Source organism: Lissotriton helveticus, chromosome 1_1, assembly GCF_964261635.1.
Source record: "Lissotriton helveticus chromosome 1_1, aLisHel1.1, whole genome shotgun sequence".
Taxonomy (NCBI): Eukaryota; Metazoa; Chordata; class Amphibia; order Caudata; family Salamandridae; genus Lissotriton; species Lissotriton helveticus.
The window spans coordinates 965,001,048-965,023,007 of record NC_136057.1 but is presented as its reverse complement, the minus strand read 5'-3'; the positions used below and the strand labels follow the sequence as shown (position 1 = coordinate 965,023,007).

Genomic DNA, 21,960 nt, shown 5'->3' with positions numbered 1-21,960 from the left:
AACCGAAAAATTCAAAGAGAAGCAGAGGGAGGGCCATGAAAATAACAAAATAAATCTAAAAATGTGTGCACCAGGCAGAAATCATAAAAGTAGTGCAGTCATCTACTCAAAAAGTTCAACTGGTCAACCAGGCTAAAATGTACTCAAGCTCATCTTTGAAGTGAGTCACACACCACATAAAACCACTCTCAAGTACTACAATGGAACCAAACAGAAACCATTGTAGATAGAAATACCACCAGCAAAACAAATGAAAAAAATTGAGGGGAAAAACACTGCACACACTAACACACAGCAAATTGATAAGATGTGCACCCAACATATACCCGACTGTGACATGTGTAAAAATAAATACAAATCATATAACTGTTGTTCTATGTGTCTTGTGACACATGGAGAAACACACTTAAATACACAAAACACAAACATGACACATGGCACAAACTACACATCGAACTTACCAGGTTTAACCCCCAAAAGTACATAAGTATCCTTATCTGAACAACCAATGCTTTTGCTCTATATATGTTCTGGTTAAATGTAAAACAACTACATTCTCATTGGTGCTAGTGTGCCATCTAAGAGAACTAAAGACCTACATTGATACCTGCCCACACCAAATGTGAGCACTTTCCTAAACATTTGTTCTTTTGGGTGTTTTTACCAGTAAGAGATGTGTGATAGGAATTGGAGAAGCTTCATTACTCAAGGCCTGTCGTCCCCTACAATTTTTACCTTTTACCAGTTTCATGTTTTAGATTGGATGCATACATGTACATAAGGGGGCGGACAAGCAAAGTCAGCCTTTCCTCATCGGTCTTTTTTCGAGTACTAGAGTGCCCCTGCTCCCCGCTACTCTTCGCCTTTTATATCGATCCTTTTATAAGAAGAATCGAGCTAAACAGGAACATCTTGCCAATTACTCTGAACGGGCATGATACTAAAATATTAGGGTATGCAGATGACCTAGCCGTCACATCGCCTGAACCTGCCTCAGCATTAATTGAAATAGAAAAGGTAACTAAAGTCTATGGGACCTTATCTGGATATAAATTGAATCAAGGAAAAACACAAATTGTTGTATATCAAAAGGCTACAATTGTAGATCAGAGAGTTACAGAAGCCGCGGTTTATCTTGGAACAACCATAACATCTGAATTAACGAAGGTCGTGGAAAAAAACCTGGGCCCAGTGATTAAAAAGGCTAAAGAGGATCTAGACAGGATGAATAACCTGCATTTAACAACAATAGGCCGGTACAATGTAATAAAAATGTTATTTCTGCCTAAAGTTTTATACCTATTTCGAACTATCCCGTTAAAATTAAATAATAGCTGGTTTAAGGAAATTGAGGGACTTACTAATCACTTTATATGGGCAAAAGGTAAAACACGAAGGGCTATAAAATTCCTGTCATTATCTAGAGATCGGGGTGGCCCGGCGGTACCAGATTTTAAGGTCTATTATCTGGCGGCAGCCCTGCAATACATTAGAGGATTACCTGGCGGGAATACGAACGATAGATGGAGGGGCAATGACAGCATTCCAGATATATTCGAATTATTAATAGTGGGAGCCAACAAGGGGTTGCTTGCATTTAATTAACCAAATTATTACAAAAAATAAAATTTAAGACACTAGGGGCTGCATTTTCAGTATGGTCCCTGGTTAGGAAAAAAACTAAACTTGGGAGGATGAACTTTTATACCCCTCTGTCTAAGAATCCTTCATTACCAGAGGTGTTCCAGGACCAGGTAATGAAACAGTGGGATATTCGCAGGGCAATATCATTGGAGACCTCATTGATCACACAGGTTTAATTGCTTTCGACAAAGCACAGCAACTATATATTCTTGAGCGCAGATATTTTTATATATATATCTACAGATTAGGTCAGTCTTATTAAATAAACAGGCGGGCAATATGAATTTTAAAAGGGAGGATGTTATGGAGCAACTGAGAGATGTATAGGGTTGTTCGATATCACAACTATATGATGAAATATGCCTGTATAAAGAGGATGATCGGGTGAAAGTATTTGAAAAATGGAGTATGAAGCTAAACTTAACAAGGAACGAGGGCGAAAAATCGCTTATTTTAGCAAATACAATATTAAGAGTAGCGAAATTACAAGCACAGTATTATAAGACCTTGTTTGAACTTTATTACACTCCGCATAGAATAGCTCGGTGGGGCGGAACAAATGGGATAACATGCCCGAAGTGTCAAAGCTTGCAGGCAGATACAATACACATGTTTGCCTCATGTCCCAATTTAGATCTATTTAAACGCTCATTAGAACAATTCTTGGATAGCGCATTGGGGATATCCATTAGCTTAACAGATGAAGTTATGGTCTTAGGTGTAGTGAGAGATGAAGTGGAAATACATCATCAAGAATTCATATTTCTGGCAATGACCTTAAGTCGGTTGTGTATAGCAACTCTATGGAAAGACCCAAATCCACCAACTTTCCAACAGTGGTTGTCACGGCTGCTAGCTATATATACCTTAGAGAAAGCTTTGTATGATAAAAAAGGGTGGAAGGAAAAGCAACTGGGTAAGCGGGTCTGGGCACTGGTTGTAGAATGAAAATCAAGGATGGACGAATAATAAAAGGGGTAAACCCGAGATAGTTCCTATATAAACTGGGCATCATGATTGTTTAATGTATACCTTGAATTTTTCTTTTTCTTTTTATCCTTCTCTCTTTTTTCTTTCTTAGCATTTCCGCGTGTGCGTTCATATTTAGTTATTTTCTTGTATTGTTGTTCATGACTCCAAAAGGAGAACCTTTTGTTTTATTGTATATATTCTGTGTAATATCGAACTGATAAAGTTTAAATCCTGATGATGAATAAAAAAAAGTATTAAAAAAAAAGAAATTCACTTTTCCTAAACATTTGTTCTTTTGGGTGTTTTTACCAGTAAGAGATGTGTGATAGGAATTGAAGCAGCTTCATAACTCAAGGTCTGTCGTCCCCTGCCGTTTTTACCTTTCACCAGTTTCATGTTGTAGATTGGCTGCATACATGTACATAAGGGGGCGAACATGCAAAGTCAGCCTTTCCTCATCGGTCTTTTTTTGAGTACTAGAATGCCAAATAAAAATTAGTGTAATGGAGATCTCACAGATTAGTGGGGAACTCGAATGTGGCAAAGATCAGCCTGATGTGGCAAAGAGTATAGTGCTGAGTAGGCACCCATACCTAGGCAGTAAGTGGAAATACCAAAATTCTTCTCAGCAAAATTTCATATTTCTTCAGGTGATTGTGACAATTCTGGCATGTTACTCCAGCCAGTGGGTGGCATAATCCAAAACTTTATTTCTGTAAGGTCTACTCTAAGATAAATGACATTAAAAGCACGTTTTTGCTGTTTCTTTTCTTTCCAACTCAACAGCCTGTGTTCGCACCATATCCCAGCTGGTGATGTAAGAAATACAATGAAAAACAGACATGAGGCAGCTCAAGAATACATCTTTGACATCAGAAATGTGATATTCCTTTTTTAGAAAATTGTCCAAATCCTGAATCATAATTTGAACAGCTGCTATATTTGAAACATGTTCTACAGTAGTGATGATAAAAGCACAGCACCTATAATTGAGGAATGAATTCGGTAATCTAGGCAAAGGCAAGTGGAGATTGCCTGCTATCCCATCTGAAGGTAAATTTACCAACAACATCCTATCGTCTTCCAAATGGCAAGCAAATATGCAAAATACAATAACTGTTGAAGCCATTAGGGACAAATTTAGTTTGGGAGAGAGGGGAGCAGCACAGACCACTTGTGTGAAAAAGGGTGCTTTATTGAAACAGGTGCACATCACAGACTTTACGTGGGCAATCTGCCTTACAAAACTAAAGCCTCGCTATACATCAAATAAACAATCCAATCTCCTGCCCCCACACCTACTGTCCCCCCACAAACCTCACCATGCAATTATCTCATTTACATTATAGTGCATTTCAACATTTTTCAACTTTAACTTTCCTTACAGCCTATGACTGCATGTATCAACTTCTTAGCAACCAAACCTTCTATACTTAACCTTGAACTTCCTGCCTACCCTACTTTTCCAAATGCTTCACCAACTGGCAATGCCAACCAAACTTCTGTAAACTCATGCCAAACGTTCCAGGCCTCCTCAACCCAAAAAGGCAGTTTTTCTGCCCCCTCACCCCCCTGCTCCTAACCCCTGTCTACTTCATCTCCTGATGCTCAACATCATGTCCAACCCTTCCCTCAATTTCACCAAATGCAACTCCATCGCGACATGGTACAAGAAGACACCATCAACCTCGAAAACTCCATGCTCTCAAGACATTTCCCTGATGAGTTATCTATGTGCCCTGTCTATAACTGATGGTGTGCTGAACCCCCTCCAAATCCTCCTCAGCAGGAAATCGGGTCGAGCGATAAAGCACCTAAGCCCAGTGGGTCTTCACCTGCAGGAAATCATGCCTCAACAGCCCCACGCCTTATTCCTTCACTAAATTATTTTCACCCAAGTGATGCTCCAAAACATCAAGGTGCCTACTGGCTTCTAAAATAAACCTGGTTCACTTCCTTTCAACACATGACCCTATTTCCCTTTCCTGTAAGGGGGGACCTGCACCAGTAAAACCCCGGGTAGTCCCATAGTCTCTCTGCCCTGTGTGTTTCTTTGCCCACTTGACGAATGGGTGGCCCACCACCCAAAATGTCACTTCCTCTGCCACCGGGCCTGCAACTGAACCTGCTACCGACAAAAACAGCAGGGAAAGTTCACATCACATTACTTATCGCGATATCCTCATTCCAGCTGGCTCAAACATATACACTGTAGCAAACAGAAGATCAGCGCCGCAAACGCATGAAATTTACGAGCGCCAGAACCTGTATCCCACTTCTGATGCAACACCAATGCGGAAAGAATAAGTGACATACTCCACTGAAGGAACTCCTGCCACCAGAGTGCCATGCACCGAAAAGGTAAAACTGGAATGCAGCGACCCTCTTCCATGCCGGTTGCCTGAAAACCTTGCGCTAAGCAAGCTGCAGCGTGCTGCCCAAAGATCACCCCCAGGTCGCCTGGCAAATTCCCCTGCAAGTGTAAAGGATGCATTTACATGCTCCTGCCACTGCAAGTGCTGATATGACTTAGAGCTACTCAACCAGACCTCTAACCTGTCCTCGCTTCATGTGACCTCCTCCCCAGCACTCTCCACTGTCCTCTCCCTCCCCTCTGGCATAGGTATATTATATCACTCTGCTTCCACGTCCAGCCCACGGATTCTCCCCCACTATGATCGAGACAGGGCAACCACAATGTGATTGTCCACACCCAGGACGTGCTCCGCTCCGAAAGATGTTGTGCCTCGAGCAACCCAACATAAAACCTGCTATAACTTCAATACCTGGGTGTCTCCGGAAGACTACCTATTCACCACCTGTGTCACCGACATATTGTCAACTTTCGCACACACCTTTCTATGAGCCAACTCTACTCCTCACAGCTTGGTGACCACCACCAATGGGAACAGCTCTAAGATAAATATGTTATTATCCCCGGCCTTCCATTGTGCTGACAGTTCCTCTGCACACCACCACCCTTACTAGTATAGGCTCCCCAGCTGCTTCTGACAATATTCCAGCCTTCCAATCGATGTCTTCTTGCTGTGCTAATGGGAAAACATTGAAGGTGCCCAGAAAGAAAAAGCCACATCAGAAGTACTTTGTTGATCCCTGCAAATAGCCTCACTGGCTGACGGTGCAGTGAGAAACCTAAAAGCTCCACATTTAAATTCCTACAAACTGTCTATCCCACCATGCAGGCAAAATGTAAGTGTCCCAGCAACACCTGAAAATCCTAAGCCTTCACCTTGTCTCTTGCCAGCATGCCATCCCACAATGTATGTATTGTCTTTTTGTTGTCCTGGCGCCATCTCCCCTTCTTCTCTGTGATTCCATTTTACTTCCCAAAAAGGATGAGAACTTACTCAGGCCCACTGTTTTCTCTTGTCCCAGTGGTTCTCAAGGTCATCCATGAGCTCATGGAAGCTACCCAGCCTCTTCTGCAAGTCTGCCGAGCCAGGTTGCCCTGCAAAAATAAATCATCCAAATTGTTTGTCTTCAGCTGATGGCCTCTATGCCTTACAAACAACCCTTGTAGCAATACCTGAATCTGTTTAACCTTCACCTTATCTCTTGCCAGCATGTAAAACCAAAAATGCGTACATCTTCTCTCTGTTGTACAACTACAATCTTCTCTCCTTTGTGTGTACTTGAATTTCTTTCCCCAAAACAAATGAGACCGTACTAAAGCCCACCGTTTTCTTTGGTGCTCTCAGGTACAAAAGCCCATTAGCTCCTGGAAGCTATCCAGGCTCTTCTGGCAGCCAGCAGAGCCACCCCACCCCAGGCAGTCGACCCACCCGAGAGTAATCCAAAGCCTGCTGTGCAACTACCCCTCTGTACACCCCCCACTTGGTCCCAACCTACCCCATCCTCCTCCTCCCTCCTCCCTACCAACATGGCTGCCCCTAAAGCGAATGCGGGCCCCCGACCTGCCATGTCTCCAATCCCTTTGCTTTCCCATGCCTGTCCTGGGGGACTTCCCTGGTGGGGACCCATGTGATGCCCTCGCCTCTGCTCTCCTCCCCCCAAAGACCTCATAACTGGAGTCCCTATGGGGCCCCTAAAACCGCTCCCACTTGTTAAATGGACAATTCTGTGCCCCACCCCTGGTGAGACCTCCCATCCACTACTCATAGCACGCCCCTAAAGGGCCCTACCTCCCCAGGGGCTCTCCATATTCCACTGTTTCTCTAGCTGTGCCTCTGCACACTCCCCCTAAGGCACCAACAACGTTTTCACTTCACCTCCACTTCTGACTTCACCTCTTTTTTGAAACCGCAACAGTAAAGATGCTCGGGCCAGCCCTTGAGCTGCACTCACTGCTGGCCCAATCCCCCGCAGGTGCCACCCACCTAATTTGGGCAGCTTCGCAGCATCCTCATAATCCTTCAGGATGTACAAATGGGCCACTGTTGACATTTTCTGGGTACCTGGTGTCACAGCACTCACTGCCACTCCGACGCCCAGGACCTCTTCACTTGCCTCTGCACTTGCGGCCCAAAAACTCAAACGGCCGAAGGTGTGCACTCGTGCGCAACCGCATGCCCCGTCCCCACTGACAACTCCCCTTTCTTCCCAGCCCCACAAAGGGCCGCTCTCTGAGACACAGAGTGGCCTGGGCACTACCCCTTTCCCGCAGCGTGACCTTTTTTGCTGCATCCATTATTGCAAGAAGTGGTATAACTCATAACTACGCAAATGTGCATCAAACTATCTAAATACCAGAAAAACACCATGAATCTTCCCTGAAAAACATAAAACATCTCCCTGCCACCAATTTAAATACAAGTGACCTGGGCAGCCCTGTTACCTGACCAATATAAGCCTGGGCTATTTTGGGCTTTAACATAGCCCAATAAACACAATGGCAGTCGCTGAACTGCTCCACTCTCCCCAAAGCCCTGTGGGGCAACCATAAACCCCATTCATTGTCAGCCAAATCGTCTCTCTTATCAAACATTTTTCCTGCTAATATACCTTGGGTATTATAGATACAATGGGGGAACCCAGTGTACCTCGGAACCTGGGTAAGTATATAGGTAAAGCTTCAGTGGTTCTGTCGGGAGAAAACAATTACTTTGCAAATGACAATGAACCTTGTTACCAATATGTTATATGACTCACTGCTTAACCAATATGCCAAAGAGTAAAAGTGGGCCAAATCACAGCACGCAATAAGGTGAATATAATGGAACACAACAGTACAACAAAAAACTCCAAATCTGTTTGCAAAAATTATAATTATTTTTTGATATTTTTTAGTTTTTCACAAAACATATTGAAAATACATTTTTCAAAGGCTGTCAAGGTGAGGCATAGTTGTAAAGTGACAAGTGTTTCAAAGTGACAATGGGTGCCCAGTGCTGATGGTGCAATGCATATATACAAGAGTGAAGCTATAACGATATCACATGGGTATATATATATATATATATATATATATATATATATATATATATTCACTCAAAAAACTATAAGTTTTAGTGGTGTTATAGTTAGCTGGACATTTTACTCATACAAAACCATTGAAATTGCTCCTATATAGTTAGTTGTACTAACTATATTTCGCGCACCCGCAATCCACTGCTGATGATGTCACATATTAGATCATTCATGACATGGTCAGTGACATCACTGATGACATCTCAAATGACATCACTGATGACATCACTGATGACATCATCCAGTGAATGTGGTTTGCTTCGTTATTTAAATATGCATTATATATATAGCAATTTGCATTGAAGAATAAGTGGATATATATAAATAAATATTTGGATGGAGGATTTAGTAGCAGTGTAATTGACTGTTTACTTGACCAATTTATAATGTCTCACTAAATATAGTGGATAGTGACTAAACTGTGTGAATATCTGTATCACTTTGTCAGTTGTTGTGTAAACTGATTCTACAGTTGGTTACTAGCTATGTGAAAGTCTATATTAGTTATTGATTAGTTAACTGAGTGTTTGTATGGGAGTGTGAAAGTGTGTGTGGTTCGGTGGGGGGTGTGTGACTGTCCAAAGATGTGTGAATAGTTGATTCAGTAGATATATGAAGTTAAAACTACATGTTCTAACAGTTTGGGTGAGGGAATCTCTTTATGGGTGTGGTGATGAGCAAATATATTTCTCAATGGTACAGGTCCAACAAACTAGAAAAATAAAAGGCAGTGTATGTGTCAGTTGTTGTATATAAATAAGTATACATAAGACACAATGATTGTGTGAGTGACTGTATGGATAACTGTATACTTGTAATAATGATTTTATAATTTACTAAGTATGACTTACTATCTAAATGAATAGAAGTGGTGTTTGTATAAGTGTTTTGCTAAGTAAATATGTAAGTATGATCCATTGTTTGCATAAGTGAGTAGGATGACTTCATATGTGAATAGGATGCGTGCTGTTGTTTAATGTCGATATAGATGTATAAGTATTTTTGATAGTGTTCTATTGTTCATTGACAGCATGTATGAGTGAATCCATAGGTAAGTGATTAGATAAATTGTAATAGTGTATGAAAAGGTGTATGTGATTGTCACGTGGATGATGTCATCAGTGATGTCATCAGTGATGACATTTGAGATGTCATCAGTGATGTCACTGACCATGTCATGAATGATCTAATATGTGACATCATCAGCAGTGGATTGCGGGTGCGCAAAATATAGTTAGTACAACTAACTATATAGGAGCAATTTCAATGGTTTTGTATGAGTAAAATGTCCAGCTAACTATAACACCACCAAAACTTATAGTTTTTTGAGTGAATTTCAAAGGTTTTTTAAATGCTAATTCCTAACTATATAACTCCCAAAACCTATGATTTTTTTCAGTGAATTTCAAAGGTTTTTTAAATGCTAATTCCTAACTATATAAGGCCTGAAACCTATGTTTTTTTCAGTGAATTTGCAAGGTTTTTTAAATGCTAATTCCTAACTATATAAGGCCTGAAACCTATGGTTTTTTCAGTGAATTTGCAAGGTTTTTTAAATGCTAATTCCTAACTTTATAAGGCCTGAAACCTATGCTTTTTTCGGTGAATTTGCAAGTTTTTTTTAAATGCTAATTCCTAACTATATAAGGCCTGAAACCTATGGTTTTTTCAGTGAATTTCAAAGGTTTTTTAAATGCTAATTCCTAACTATATAAGGCCTGAAACCTATGGTTTTTTCAGTGAATTCGCAAGGTTTTTTAAATGCTAATTCCTAACTATATAAGGCCTGAAACCTATGGTTTTTTCATTGAATTCGCAAGGTTTTTTAAATGCTAATTCTATTAGCGGATAACGTTTTTATATATTCAAACATTTTTTAATGCTAATTCCTAACTATATAAGGCCTGAAACCTATGGTTTTTTCAGTGAATTTCAAAGGTTTTTTAAATGCTAATTCCTAACTATATAAGGCCTGAAACCTATGGTTTTTTCAGTGAATTTCAAAGTTTTTTAAATGCTAATTCTATTAGCGGATAACGTTTAAATATATTAATATCCTAGTGGGACCACCTGAGCAGCCCTAAGGGGTCAGGGTGTTTCTACCCTGCCCCCTTTTTGTGTTCTACACGTTTGTTTTTCTGCTTTCTTGTGCCTCAGTCTACTAAGACCCAAGATGGATGCCAACACTTCCTGGTTAGACGTGTTGACAGCCAATGAGCATGCAGCTTTCTCGGGAAGGCATGCTGATTGGCTGTCACTGTCTGTCAACACTAGCACAAGATGGATGCCAACACCTCCTGGTTAGAAGTGTTGACAGCCAATGACCATGCAGCTTTCTCGGGAAGGCATGCTGATTGGCTGCCACTGTCTGTCAACACTCAAAACCAGGAAGTCTTGGCAGCCATCTTGTGCCTTGTTAGAACCAAGGCACAAGAAAGCAGTGAAACGAAGGTGTGAAACTCGCAAAGGGGCCAGAGTAGAAGCACTCTGACCCCCTAGGCCTGCTCAGGGGGTCCCACAAGGACCCCCAAGGCAAAAAAAATAAGATTTTTTTTTTAAAGTCGCGTACCGTACGCGTACCCCGCGACTTTTAAAAAAAAATTATTTTTTTTTGCCTTGGGGGTCCTTGTGGGACCCCTTGAGCAGGCCTAGGGGGTCAGGGTGCTTTTACCCTGCCCCCTTTATGAGTTCTACACATTTGTTTTTCTGCTTTCCTGTACCTCACTCTACCGAGGCACAAGATGGCTGCCCACAATTTCTGTTTTAGAGTGTTGACAGACAGTGGCAGCCAATCAGCATGCAGCTCGTGCACGTAGGGGTACGCGTACGGTACGCGTACTTGCGCGTACGGTACGCGTACGGTAAGCGTACCGTAAGCGTACAGGTGAGCTCACGGGTAAGCTGCTATAGATATATATATTTTTTTGAACCTAAATTACTCAAAATCCACTGGAGCATATATCTTGAGACATAGCAAAGGCACATCGGGCTACCAGTCCCTACAATTTTGCCAAGTTTGGTGGAAAACCATTCAGCTGTTCGGGCAAAAAGTGAGTCCAACCGCCCTATGGAAATTAACATGGGGAAAACATGTTTTGGGACCCCCCTTTTATCTCGGCCCCCGCTTGACGAATCCCCCCGAAACTTTCAGGGAAGGAGCGGAGCGCAGCGAGGCAAAGTTAAAGAAAATTACAGGCAGATCCCTCACCCGGCGCAAAAGTTATTCCCAATAGAATGTTGCGATTTCCCTATGGAAAACAATCCTAACTATATATACCTACTGGCTATCGCCAGTAGGTAATATTATATATATATATATATATATATATATATATATATATATATATATATATATATATATATATATATATATATATAAAAATTCAGTAGTGGCATACCTATGGACTCTCCAAAGATCTTGAGAGCCGCCTAACCATAGCCCGCAGCGACAACCTGCCAACACGAGTTGGAATATGACTGCATTGAAAGACACAACTTACTGAAGGAATGCTTCAGGTTTGACATTAGAAGGGGCAGAAGCAGCTAGTGGTGGGTTTGGGACACTTCTAACCTTTTTACAAGACATTGTAGTAATGAGAGGGGATTCAGCAGGCACAGCCCACTGTGGATTAAAAGGTACTTAGCAAGGAGTGCCTACTTGAAATGGACTCGGAGTGCCGAGATCAGGATACCCCTCAATGCCTGCTAGAGTGTCTCCCCAATCACAGGGAGATAATTTGCATTTATAGTGTGAACTCTGGTAACACCTGTGGTTTGGGCATTTGAAAAAGGCAGTTTATGCTGAAACACGTCATGCTGGTGGGATTAAAGTACGAGTTCTCTTAAAACCTGTGTGTGCTCAGTCTTTTCTGTTGGAAGGACTATGGGCCATATGTATCAACAAACTATTTTGCATTTCCTAAATAGCGATTTTTAAGGAATCGCTATTTAGGAATTGCAAAATGGTATGTATGAAACAAATCGCTATTTCTTAGCGATTCCTTAATCTTCCTTATTTGCGAATTCGCATTTTGCGAATTCGCAATTAAGGAATAATTTCCAATGCATTCCTATGGGCCAGGAGGCCCATAGGAATGATTGTGAAATAATTCTCAAATTGCGAATTCGCAATTCGCTAATCGCAATTTGAGAATTATTTCAAGGGTGCAGGGGTGTCTCAAAGACACCCTGCTGCACCCCTGTAATGTACATGTGTGTGCATATGGCGCACATACATGCCCTATGGGCGTGTGTGTGCATCACATGCCACCTTAAAAAATGCCAAAATATGCATTTTTTTAAGAATTCGCAAGTTACCATCAACTAAAAGTTGGTGGTAATTTGCGAATTCTTAACCATAATTCGCTATCCAAAAATGCTACATACATAGCATTTAAGGAATCGCAAAATTGCGATTCCCTAAATGCTATGGCAAAATAAGGAATCACACAACTTTACAATTCCTTATTTTGGGAATGTTTCATACATCCCAAAACATGCAAAACGGCCGTTTGCGAGTCGCAAAGGCCGAAATTCTGCGAATTTCGGCCTTTGCGATTCAAAAACGGCTTGATACATTTGGGCCTATGGACTTTATATTTAGTGCATCCACAGCACAGTGAGCACCCTTCATTAAGAAGTTCGGCGGCAGTAGTGGCATACTTATGGACTCTCCAAAGCTCTTGGGAGCCACCGAACCACCATAGCCTGCAACGACAACCTGCTAACATGAGTTGTAATATGACTGCATTGAAAGGCAGATCTTACTTAAGGAATGCTTTCAGGTTTGACATAAGAAGGGGCAGAATCGAATAGTTAAGGGTTCGGGACACTTGTAATCTTTTTATAGCGACATTGTGGTAATGAGAGGGGATTCAGCAGGCGGCGCCCACTGTGGATTAAAAGAGACTTACTAAGGACTGCCTGCTTGGACTCGGAGTGCCGAGATCAAGATACCCCTCCCTGCCTGAGTGTCTCCACCAATCACACGGAGATAATTTGCCTTTATAATGTGAACTCTGGTAATACCTGTGGTTTGGGCAGTTTATGCTGAAATGCGTCATGCCAGTGGGATTAAAGTACGAGTTCCCTTGAAACCTGTGTGTGCTCAGTCTTTTCTGTTGGCAGGACCACGAAATATATATATATAAAAACTTAAATTGTATGTATTATTTACGCACATTTGCACATTAGAACCCTTTTCTTTGGTTCTTTAGGTGACACTTTAGTTTGCACTGGCACTTTATTAATAGGCAAGGATTATTAAAGTAAGCCCACTTGGGCTTAATTACTTTACGCCCCTATGAGACACTATTGGTAATAAGATTAGTCTTACTTACATCAAACCTATTTTTGATTAGACCGTGCTGTGATATATATAAAAAGTTTAAATTTGTTTTACTTTTTAACATGCATTTAATCTAAAGCAATGGATTGTAATACTTTCTCAGTCCACTCCCCTTTCTTCCCAGCCCCACAAAGGGCCGCTCTCTGAGACACAGAGTGGCCTGGGCACTACCCCTTTCCCGCAGCGTGACCTTTCTTGCTGCATCCATTATTGCAAGAAGTGGTATAACTCATAACTACGCAAATGTGCATCAAACTATCTAAATACCAGAAAAACACCATGAATCTTCCCTGAAAAACATAAAAAATCTCCCTGCCACCAATTTAAATACAAGTGACCTGGGCAGCCCTGTTACCTGACCAATATAAGCCTGGGCTATTTTGGGCTTTAACATAGCCCAATAAACACAATGGCAGTCGCTGAACTGCTCCACTCTCCCCAAAGCCCTGTGGGGCAACCATAACCCCCATTCATTGTCAGCCAAATCGTCTCTTATCAAACATTTTTCCTGCTAATATACCTTGGGTATTATAGATAAAATGGGGGAACCCAGTGTACCTCAGAACCTGGGTAAGTATATAGGTAAAGCTTCAGTGGTTCTGTCGGGAGAAAACAATTACTTTGCAAATGACAATGAATCTTGTTACCAATATGTTATATGACTCACTGCTTGACCAATATGCCAAAGAGTAAAAGTGGGCCAAATCACAGCACGCAATAAGGTGAATATAATGGAACACAACAGTACAACAAAAAACTCCAAATCTGTTTGCAAAAATTATAATTATTTTTTGATATTTTTTAGTTTTTCACAAAACATATTGAAAATACATTTTTCAAAGGCTGTCAAGGTGAGGCATAGTTGTAAAGTGACAAGTGTTTCAAAGTGACAATGGGTGCCCAGTGCTGATGGTGCAGTGCATATATACAAGAGTGAAGCTATAACGATATCACATGGGTATATATATATATATATATATATATATATATATATATTACCTACTGGCGGTCGCCAGTAGGTATATATAGTTAGGATTTTTTCTCTATGGGTTTTTTGAAAATTCTATGTCTAATAACTTTGGCGTTTGTGGACGGAATTGGCTGAAATTTTCAGGAAAATGGCACATTTTGTTTCTGAGCAGCCCCTGAAAATTTTGGGGGGGTTCGTCAAGGGGGGGCCGAGAAAAAAGGGGGGTCCCAAAACGCGTTTTTCCCATGTTAATTTCCATAGGGCGGTTGGCCTCACTTTTAGCCCGAACGGCTGAATGGATTTGCACGAAACTTGGCAAAATTGTAGGGACTGGTAGCCCGATGTGCCTTTTGTAGGTCTCAATATATGTGCTTCAGTGGATTTTGAGAAATTAATGTTCAAAAAAAGATATATATCTGTAGCAGCGGACTGGGCAGCGCTCCGCTACGCGTACTTTTCGCGCAACGGAGCTTTGTGAAGCGAAGCTGATTGGTTCTCCGGCGTCTGTCAACATTCCAAACAGTCCGTAGCGGCCGCCATCTTGTCTCTCGGTAGGATCGAGAGACAAGAGGAGGCCAAAGCGAAGGGGCAAATGACCATAAGGGGGCATAGTACATTGTCGCTCACCCCCTAGGTTTGATGTGGAGGTTTTAAAAGGGCCCCGCGGGGCAAAAAAAAATAAACATAATAATAATCGAACAGCTGAATGGATTTGCACGAAACTTGGCAAAATTGTAGGGACTGGTAGCCCGATGTGCCTTTGCTAGATCTCAATATATGTGCTTCAGTGGATTTTGAGAAATTAATGTTCAAAAAAAGGTATATATCTGTAACAGCGGACTGGGCAGCGCTCCGCTACGCGTACTTTTCGCGCAACGGAGCTTTGTGAAGCGAAGCTGATTGGTTCTCCGGCGTCTGTCAACATTCCAAACAGTCCGTAGCGGCCGCCATCTTGTCTCTCGGTAGGATCGAGAGACAAGAGGAGGCCAAAGCGAAGGGGCAAATGACCATAAGGGGGCATAGTACATTGTCGCTCACCCCCTAGGTTTGATGTGGAGGTTTTAAAAGGGCCCCGCGGGGCAAAAAAAAATAAAAATAATAATAATCGAACAGCTGAATGGATTTGCACGAAACTTGGCAAAATTGTAGGGACTGGTAGCCCGATGTGCCTTTGCTAGATCTCAATATATGTGCTCCAGTGGATTTTGAGAAATTAACGTTCAAAAAAAGGTATATATCTGTAACAGCGCACCGCTTCGCGTACTTTTCGCGTTACGGAGCTTTGCGAAGCGAAGCTGATTGGCTCTCCGGTGTCTGTAAACATTCCAAACAGTCCGTAGCGGCCGCCATCTTGTCTCTCGGTAGGATCGAACAGCTGAATGGATTTGCACGAAACTTGGCAAAATTGTAGGGACTGGTAGCCCGATGTGCCTTTGCTAGGTCTCAATATATGTGCTTGAGTGCATTTTGAGAAATTAACGTTCAGAAACAAGATATATATCTGTAACAGCGCTCCGCTTCGCGGAGATAAAATTATATGTGTATTACCTAGCTGTTGCTAACACCAGTTAGCGACGGCTAGTAGAAGATAGCGACCATCTTGGGCCCCACTTTGCATGTGAGTGATATTTATCACTAATGACATGCAAAGTGGGCATGCCAAGATGTTAGCGACTGGAAACAGTCGCTAACATCGCTATCTCCTATTATCAACTTTTGGAAATATTCGAGATAAGGGCGAATATCTCCAAAAGCTACCACCTGCCCTGAGCAGTTCTTAGCCATGTTATCCAATGGGAGGTGGATAACATGGCTAAGAGCATTAGCTCGGTAATGCATGAATATCGCTGAGTTTTCAGCGATATTAATGCATTGCGGTCGTTTTTTATCGTATTTCCGATAAACCTTGATAATAGCAAGGTTTATCTGCGATAATTTCTGACGGTAAAAAAATCGTTGCTAAGCATCGTTAGGGATAAATATCGCTTAACTTTGGTAATATGCCCCAACGTCTGTTAACGTTCGATTCGAAGGAAATCAGGAAGTGTTGAAAAACATTGTCTGCGCCATCTTGTCTTTTTTCAAATGCCACACTTTTGTCGTGCACGGCAGCCATTTTAGATGCCTTGACCAGACCCACTCTGTGCACGCTGTCGATCCTTAGCATGGCTCCCCACCCTCGCAAGCATCTCCCCCAGGCAGTGGTCACCCCCGCTCTCTGTCTTATGCATGGGTAATAAACCTCCCCCATCTGCGCTGCTGTTCCCTGAGAATCACACCCTGTGCCCGCCCGACACCTCCCTTTCGCCCTATTCACTACCGCACCCTCTGACACTCCTTTTCCTCTGTGTCCGATTGTCCAGGCTGGTCCTAGGGTATCAGCTAGCCCTGCAGATGTAGTTTATGGCCACAGCTGTAAAGAATCACCCCTCTTCAAAGGAGTTATAGTAGATCAAGGCCCACACTCGATGAGATCCGTCACAGCAGAAGCGTTGCTATTATCTGAAAACCATCCTGTATTGTGATTGGGGAGGGGACCGAGCCTGAAGCGGAAGATTCCAGGGATGACTGTTTGTACATCAAAGTTTTTACAATTATGTGTCACATTAAAAATATATAGCACTCCGACAAAGTAGTAAGATTATAAAACTTTAATAATTTATAAATATATACAAGAAAACAAAAATAGTAATAACATATAAACATTTTTAGGGAAAAACAACGAAGTAGCGGTCGGCTGTGCGAATAGTCCCAACGCAGCACAACGTCCAGATTTCCGGCGTGGGGCGTCGCGGGGGGTGGGTCATCAGTAGCAAACTGTTGTGCGAATAGTTCCAAGGCAGCAGAACGCGCCGAAATCTAGATGACACGAAAGTGATGTCTAGTAAGTTGCCACCCAGCAAATAACGGCATGGGGCGTCGCGGGGGGTGGGTCATCAGTAGCAAACTGTTGCGCGAATAGTTCCAAGGCAGCAGAACGATGGCACCAAGGTGATGTCCAGTAAGTTGCCGCACTGGTTTTGGTATCCTACAATGCTGCTCCGAATAACGGCGTGGAGCGCCCCGGGGGAGGCGGCGTGAACGGGCCTCTCCAGGTGGAGTGTCATCTGTTGTAGTGGGGCGCCCCTTTACCGTTTCAGTTGCCATTCCGTCCGTTTTTGGTCCACTGTGTCAAAAGCCGCAATTCAGCTGAGTTGCGCCCACTCTTGCGGTGCAGCGATAGGCGGCTGTCACAGGACTCTCAAAATGGCGGCAGGCTGTTTCCTTTTTGGGCCTGGTCCACTGAAATGGCCCTGGGACACCTTGGAAATCGGACGCTTGTCTGCTAGGTCTTGGACCCCATTCTCGAAAGCGTCCCCTCCGCCTTGAGAATTCATCAAAAGTTTTGGGGGCTCCGACTCCTGCAGGCTTCTGGTGGGGAGCGGCTGCCATGATTGCTCGCGGAATGACCACAACGGAGCCACGAGATGGTGGTGCTTTCATGCTGACGCCAGCTTCAGTCTGAAACATCCAGAAACAAGGTGGGGCTTTCATCGTTTGGGAAAAAAAAAAAGTTTTCATCCTATGAAAAGTGTTGTTTTTAGGTCACATGATCATGCCTTCCATCATTAGGAAACCAAAAGTAAAATGAACCAATGAAAAGTTTTATAAACAAGTCACATGACCTGTTATGCGGCATAGGGTGTAAAATGCGGAGAAAATACGTTGGCACGTGAGGCGGCGTCAGTAGCGGACCGATGTGCGAATAGGCCGAAGGCAACACAACGCGCCAAGATCCGGATGGCACCGAGGTGGTGTCCAGCAAGTTGCAGCACTGGTGTGGCCATCCTACAATGCTGAAAGTCGGCGTGGGGCGCCCCGTTGGCCTGTGAGTTTGCGTCAGTAGCGGACCGATGTGCGAATAGGCCGAAGGCAGCACAACGCGCCAAGATCCGGATGGCACCGAGGTGGTGTCTAGTAAGTTGCCGCACTGGTGTGGCTATCCAACAATGCTGAAAGTCGGCGTGGGGCGCCCCGTTGGCCTGTGAGTTTGCGTCAGTAGCGGACCGATGTGCGAATAGGCCGAAGGCAGCACAACGCGCCAAGATCCGGATGGCACCGAGATGGTGTCTAGTAAGTTGCCGCACTGGTGTGGCCATCCAACAATGCTGAAAGTCGGCGTGGGGCGCCCCGTTGGCCTGTGAGTTTGCGTCAGTAGCGGACCGATGTGCGAATAGGCCGAAGGCAGCACAACGCGCCAAGATCCGGATGGCACCGAGGTGGTGTCTAGTAAGTTGCCGCACTGGTGTGGCCATCCTACAATGCTGAAAGTCGGCGTGGGGCGCCCCGTTGGCCTGTGAGTTTGCGTCAGTAGCGGACCGATGTGCGAATAGGCCGAAGGCAGCACAACGCGCCAAGATCCGGATGGCACCGAGGTGGTGTCTAGTAAGTTGCCGCACTGGTGTGGCCATCCTACAATGCTGAAAGTCGGCGTGGGGCGCCCCGTTGGCCTGTGAGATGGCGTCAGTAGCGGACCGATGTGCGAATGGGGCCAAAGGCAGCGCAACAATATTTTCTGATTTGAAGACACCACAAGGCGCTGAGATGCCAAGATCCGGATGGCACCGAGGTGGTGTCTAGCAAGTTGTGGCACTGGTGTGGCCATCGTACAATGGTAAAAGTCGGCGTGGGGCGCCCTGTTGGCCTGTGAGATGGTGTCAGTAGCGGACTGATGTGTGAATGGGGCCAAAGGCAGCGCAACAATATTTTCTACTATATTTTCGGAGTAGAAGACACCACAAGGCGCTGAGATGCCAAGATCCGGATGGCACCGAGGTGATGTGTAAGTTGCGGACCGATGTACGAATGGGGCCAAAGGCAGCTCAACAATATTTTCTGAAGAGAATACACCACAAGGCGCTGAGATGCCAAGATCCGGATGGCACCGAGGTGATGTCTAAGTTGCGGACCGATGTGCGAATGGGGCCAAAGGTAGCGTAACAAGATTTTCTGTATGGAAGATACCACTAGGCGTTGAGATGCCAAGATTCGGATGGCACCGAGGTGATGTCTAGCAAGTTGTGCCACTGGTGTGGCCATCGTACAATGGTAAAAGTCGGCGTGGGGCGCCCTATTGGCCTGTGAGATGGTGTCAGTAGCGGACTGATGTGCGAATGGGGCCAAAGGCAGCGCAACAATATTTTCTGACTGACACCACAAGGCGCTGAGATGCCAAGATCCGGATGGCATCGAGGTGATGTCTAAGTTGCGGACTGATGTGCGAATGGGGCCAAAGGCAGCGTAACAATATTTTCTGTATGGAAGATACCACTAGGCGTTGAGATGCCAAGATTCGGATGGCACCGAGGTGATGTCTAGCAAGTTGGTGTGGTCATCCTACAATGCTGAAACTCGGCGTGGGTCACCCCATTAGCCTGTGAGATGGCGTCAGTAGCGGACCGATGTGCGAATAGGCCGAAGGCAGCACAACGCGCCAAGATCCGGATGTCACCGTGGTGGTTTCATAGTTGAGAGGCACTTCATCTGCAGTGGGGCGCCGAGATCCGGATGGCACCGAGGTGATGTCTAGCAAGTTGCTGTACTTGTGTGGTCATCCTACAATGCTGAAACTCGGCGTGGGTCGCCCCATTAGCCTGTGAGATGGCTGTTCTTTGGATTTGGGCCTGGTCCACTAAAATGGCCCTGGGACACCTTAGAACTCGGACGCTCGATTTTTTTTTCCTTTCCTGTACATGCAAAAAAAGGTAAATGCCCGGTATGTTACACGCTTCATCTGCCACGATGAACTCTCCAGAGGAACCGAAAAAAAATATAGTTGTGGTAACTATACCATGCATCGTCATATGGAGAGGTGGCACCAATTAATTATAGTGCTGCATAAAAGAGAGATTTGGAGGAGAACCCCTGACCTGCTAGTACATTCATTAAAGAAGTGGCACTGAGAGCTTCAGAGGCAAGGGAAACGGTCCCAAATATTTAGAAGAACTTTGGAAAGATTAAAATGACATGTTTAGATTGTGGTAAATTAATTTCATGTGGGCAGATGAGTGTTACTCTAATAAATACAGCATATGAACATCATCATAGTCGATGGTTGGTAGAGACATTTTGACTATATCCTGGACCTGCCCGTCCTCGCCCAAAATGGCGCCGGAATAAATGGGACTCGTAACTCCTTGTTGTGTACTGGTTGCACAACCTTGATATCACGAGATACGTATGCAGTTTTGAAGCACATGGCGGGCGGGGACGAGAATTGATTGAATATTTCGACATCCCTATTGATATTAAGTTCTGATGTGTTATTGATTACTGTACTGTTGAAAATTCGAATTAACGTCACCCATGGTACTTGCCCGCAAATGTATATCTAGATAATTTTATTGTAACTGGCCCTGTCGTATTTTAATTATAAAATGTACGTCCACCGATTCCGTAACTGTTAGACACCTTAGTTTTTGCAACCTAATGGCCCGCCCGTTACGTTCCTCTACAGTGTAAATGTCTATTCATCATATACGATTACAGTTTGCTCCGTGGCAGGCCCACGTGGTTATAGGCTCGTATTTGTATAATGAAATTTTCACAATAAAGGTTTTTAAAAGAAAACATGGTAGTAGTGTATACATTGGTAAAGTTTTTAATAATAGTCACTGTTTTAGAATCATTAAAAGGCAAGTGAAATAAAGCAGACCAATTACATGAAGGGTAAAAGGTATAATACGAAGGAACGCAGTAAAGATAAATGGTCAAGGGCTGTTGTGTTTTCTATTCCTGCAACATAAAGTGATCGATAAGAATCTCATATTCAGGCGTATCGGCGACTAAGACAGCAGGTCGACCCTCTTTTGCTCAACGGCTCCGTCATGGGACGAAGAAACGCTCTTTTTCTCGAAAAAAGAATATATTTTACTTGCAGGACAGTTGTAAAATTTCCGGGAAAGTACATTAGCCTGGAACATTATAACATATATTTAAGAGAAAATAATGTTCGGAAGTAATTAAAAGCGTAATTTTTAGGTGATATGACCAAGGCTTTCATCATTAGAATAAGAAAAGTAAAATGAACCAATGAAAAGTTTTATTAACAAGTCACATGACTTGTTATGCTTACGTTACGCGCTGCGCGCCCCGGATGACTTCCGGATGCGCTAACGCGGCGCGTCATATGACGCATTACGCGACAACGCAGGTCCAGAATATAGTCAAAATGTCTCCACCAACCAGCGGTCGAAACACAACCCCTTTCAGCAGGCTAAATAGTTCTGTTAAATGACAACAGAAGGGACAGGCAACAAGAACCATCAATCAAAGAGGGGAGGGCTAGTTCTTCTCTACCGGGTTACATTGGGGCGCTACCGGAACTGATCGAATTGGTAGTCTACAGTGTTTCTGGATGTTTCAGACCGAAGCTGGGGTTAGCATGAGAGCAGCACCATTTCGTAGCTCCGTTGTGGCCATTCCGCAACCAATCATGGCAGCCGCTCTTTATCGTTATTTTGGGCGGGGTGGGTGGCGGAGCCGAGCTGTTTTGCAGCCATCATTGTGTGGAGTTCAGTTCATCTCACTAGTTTTGTAT

The 21,960-nt window shown here is 43.6% G+C and overlaps 1 protein-coding gene across 2 annotated transcripts in view; it reads right to left on the bottom strand.

Moving 5' to 3' along the window:
* The window catches only part of LOC144771527 (uncharacterized), a 280,734-nt gene that overhangs the window by 248,571 nt on the left and 10,203 nt on the right, over positions 1-21,960 (bottom strand). For both annotated transcript variants that reach the window (XM_078655941.1, XM_078655936.1), the window contains exon 2: positions 5,985-6,085. The gene's annotated coding sequence lies outside the window, so the exon portion shown is untranslated. The remainder of the gene's footprint in view (positions 1-5,984; positions 6,086-21,960) is intronic.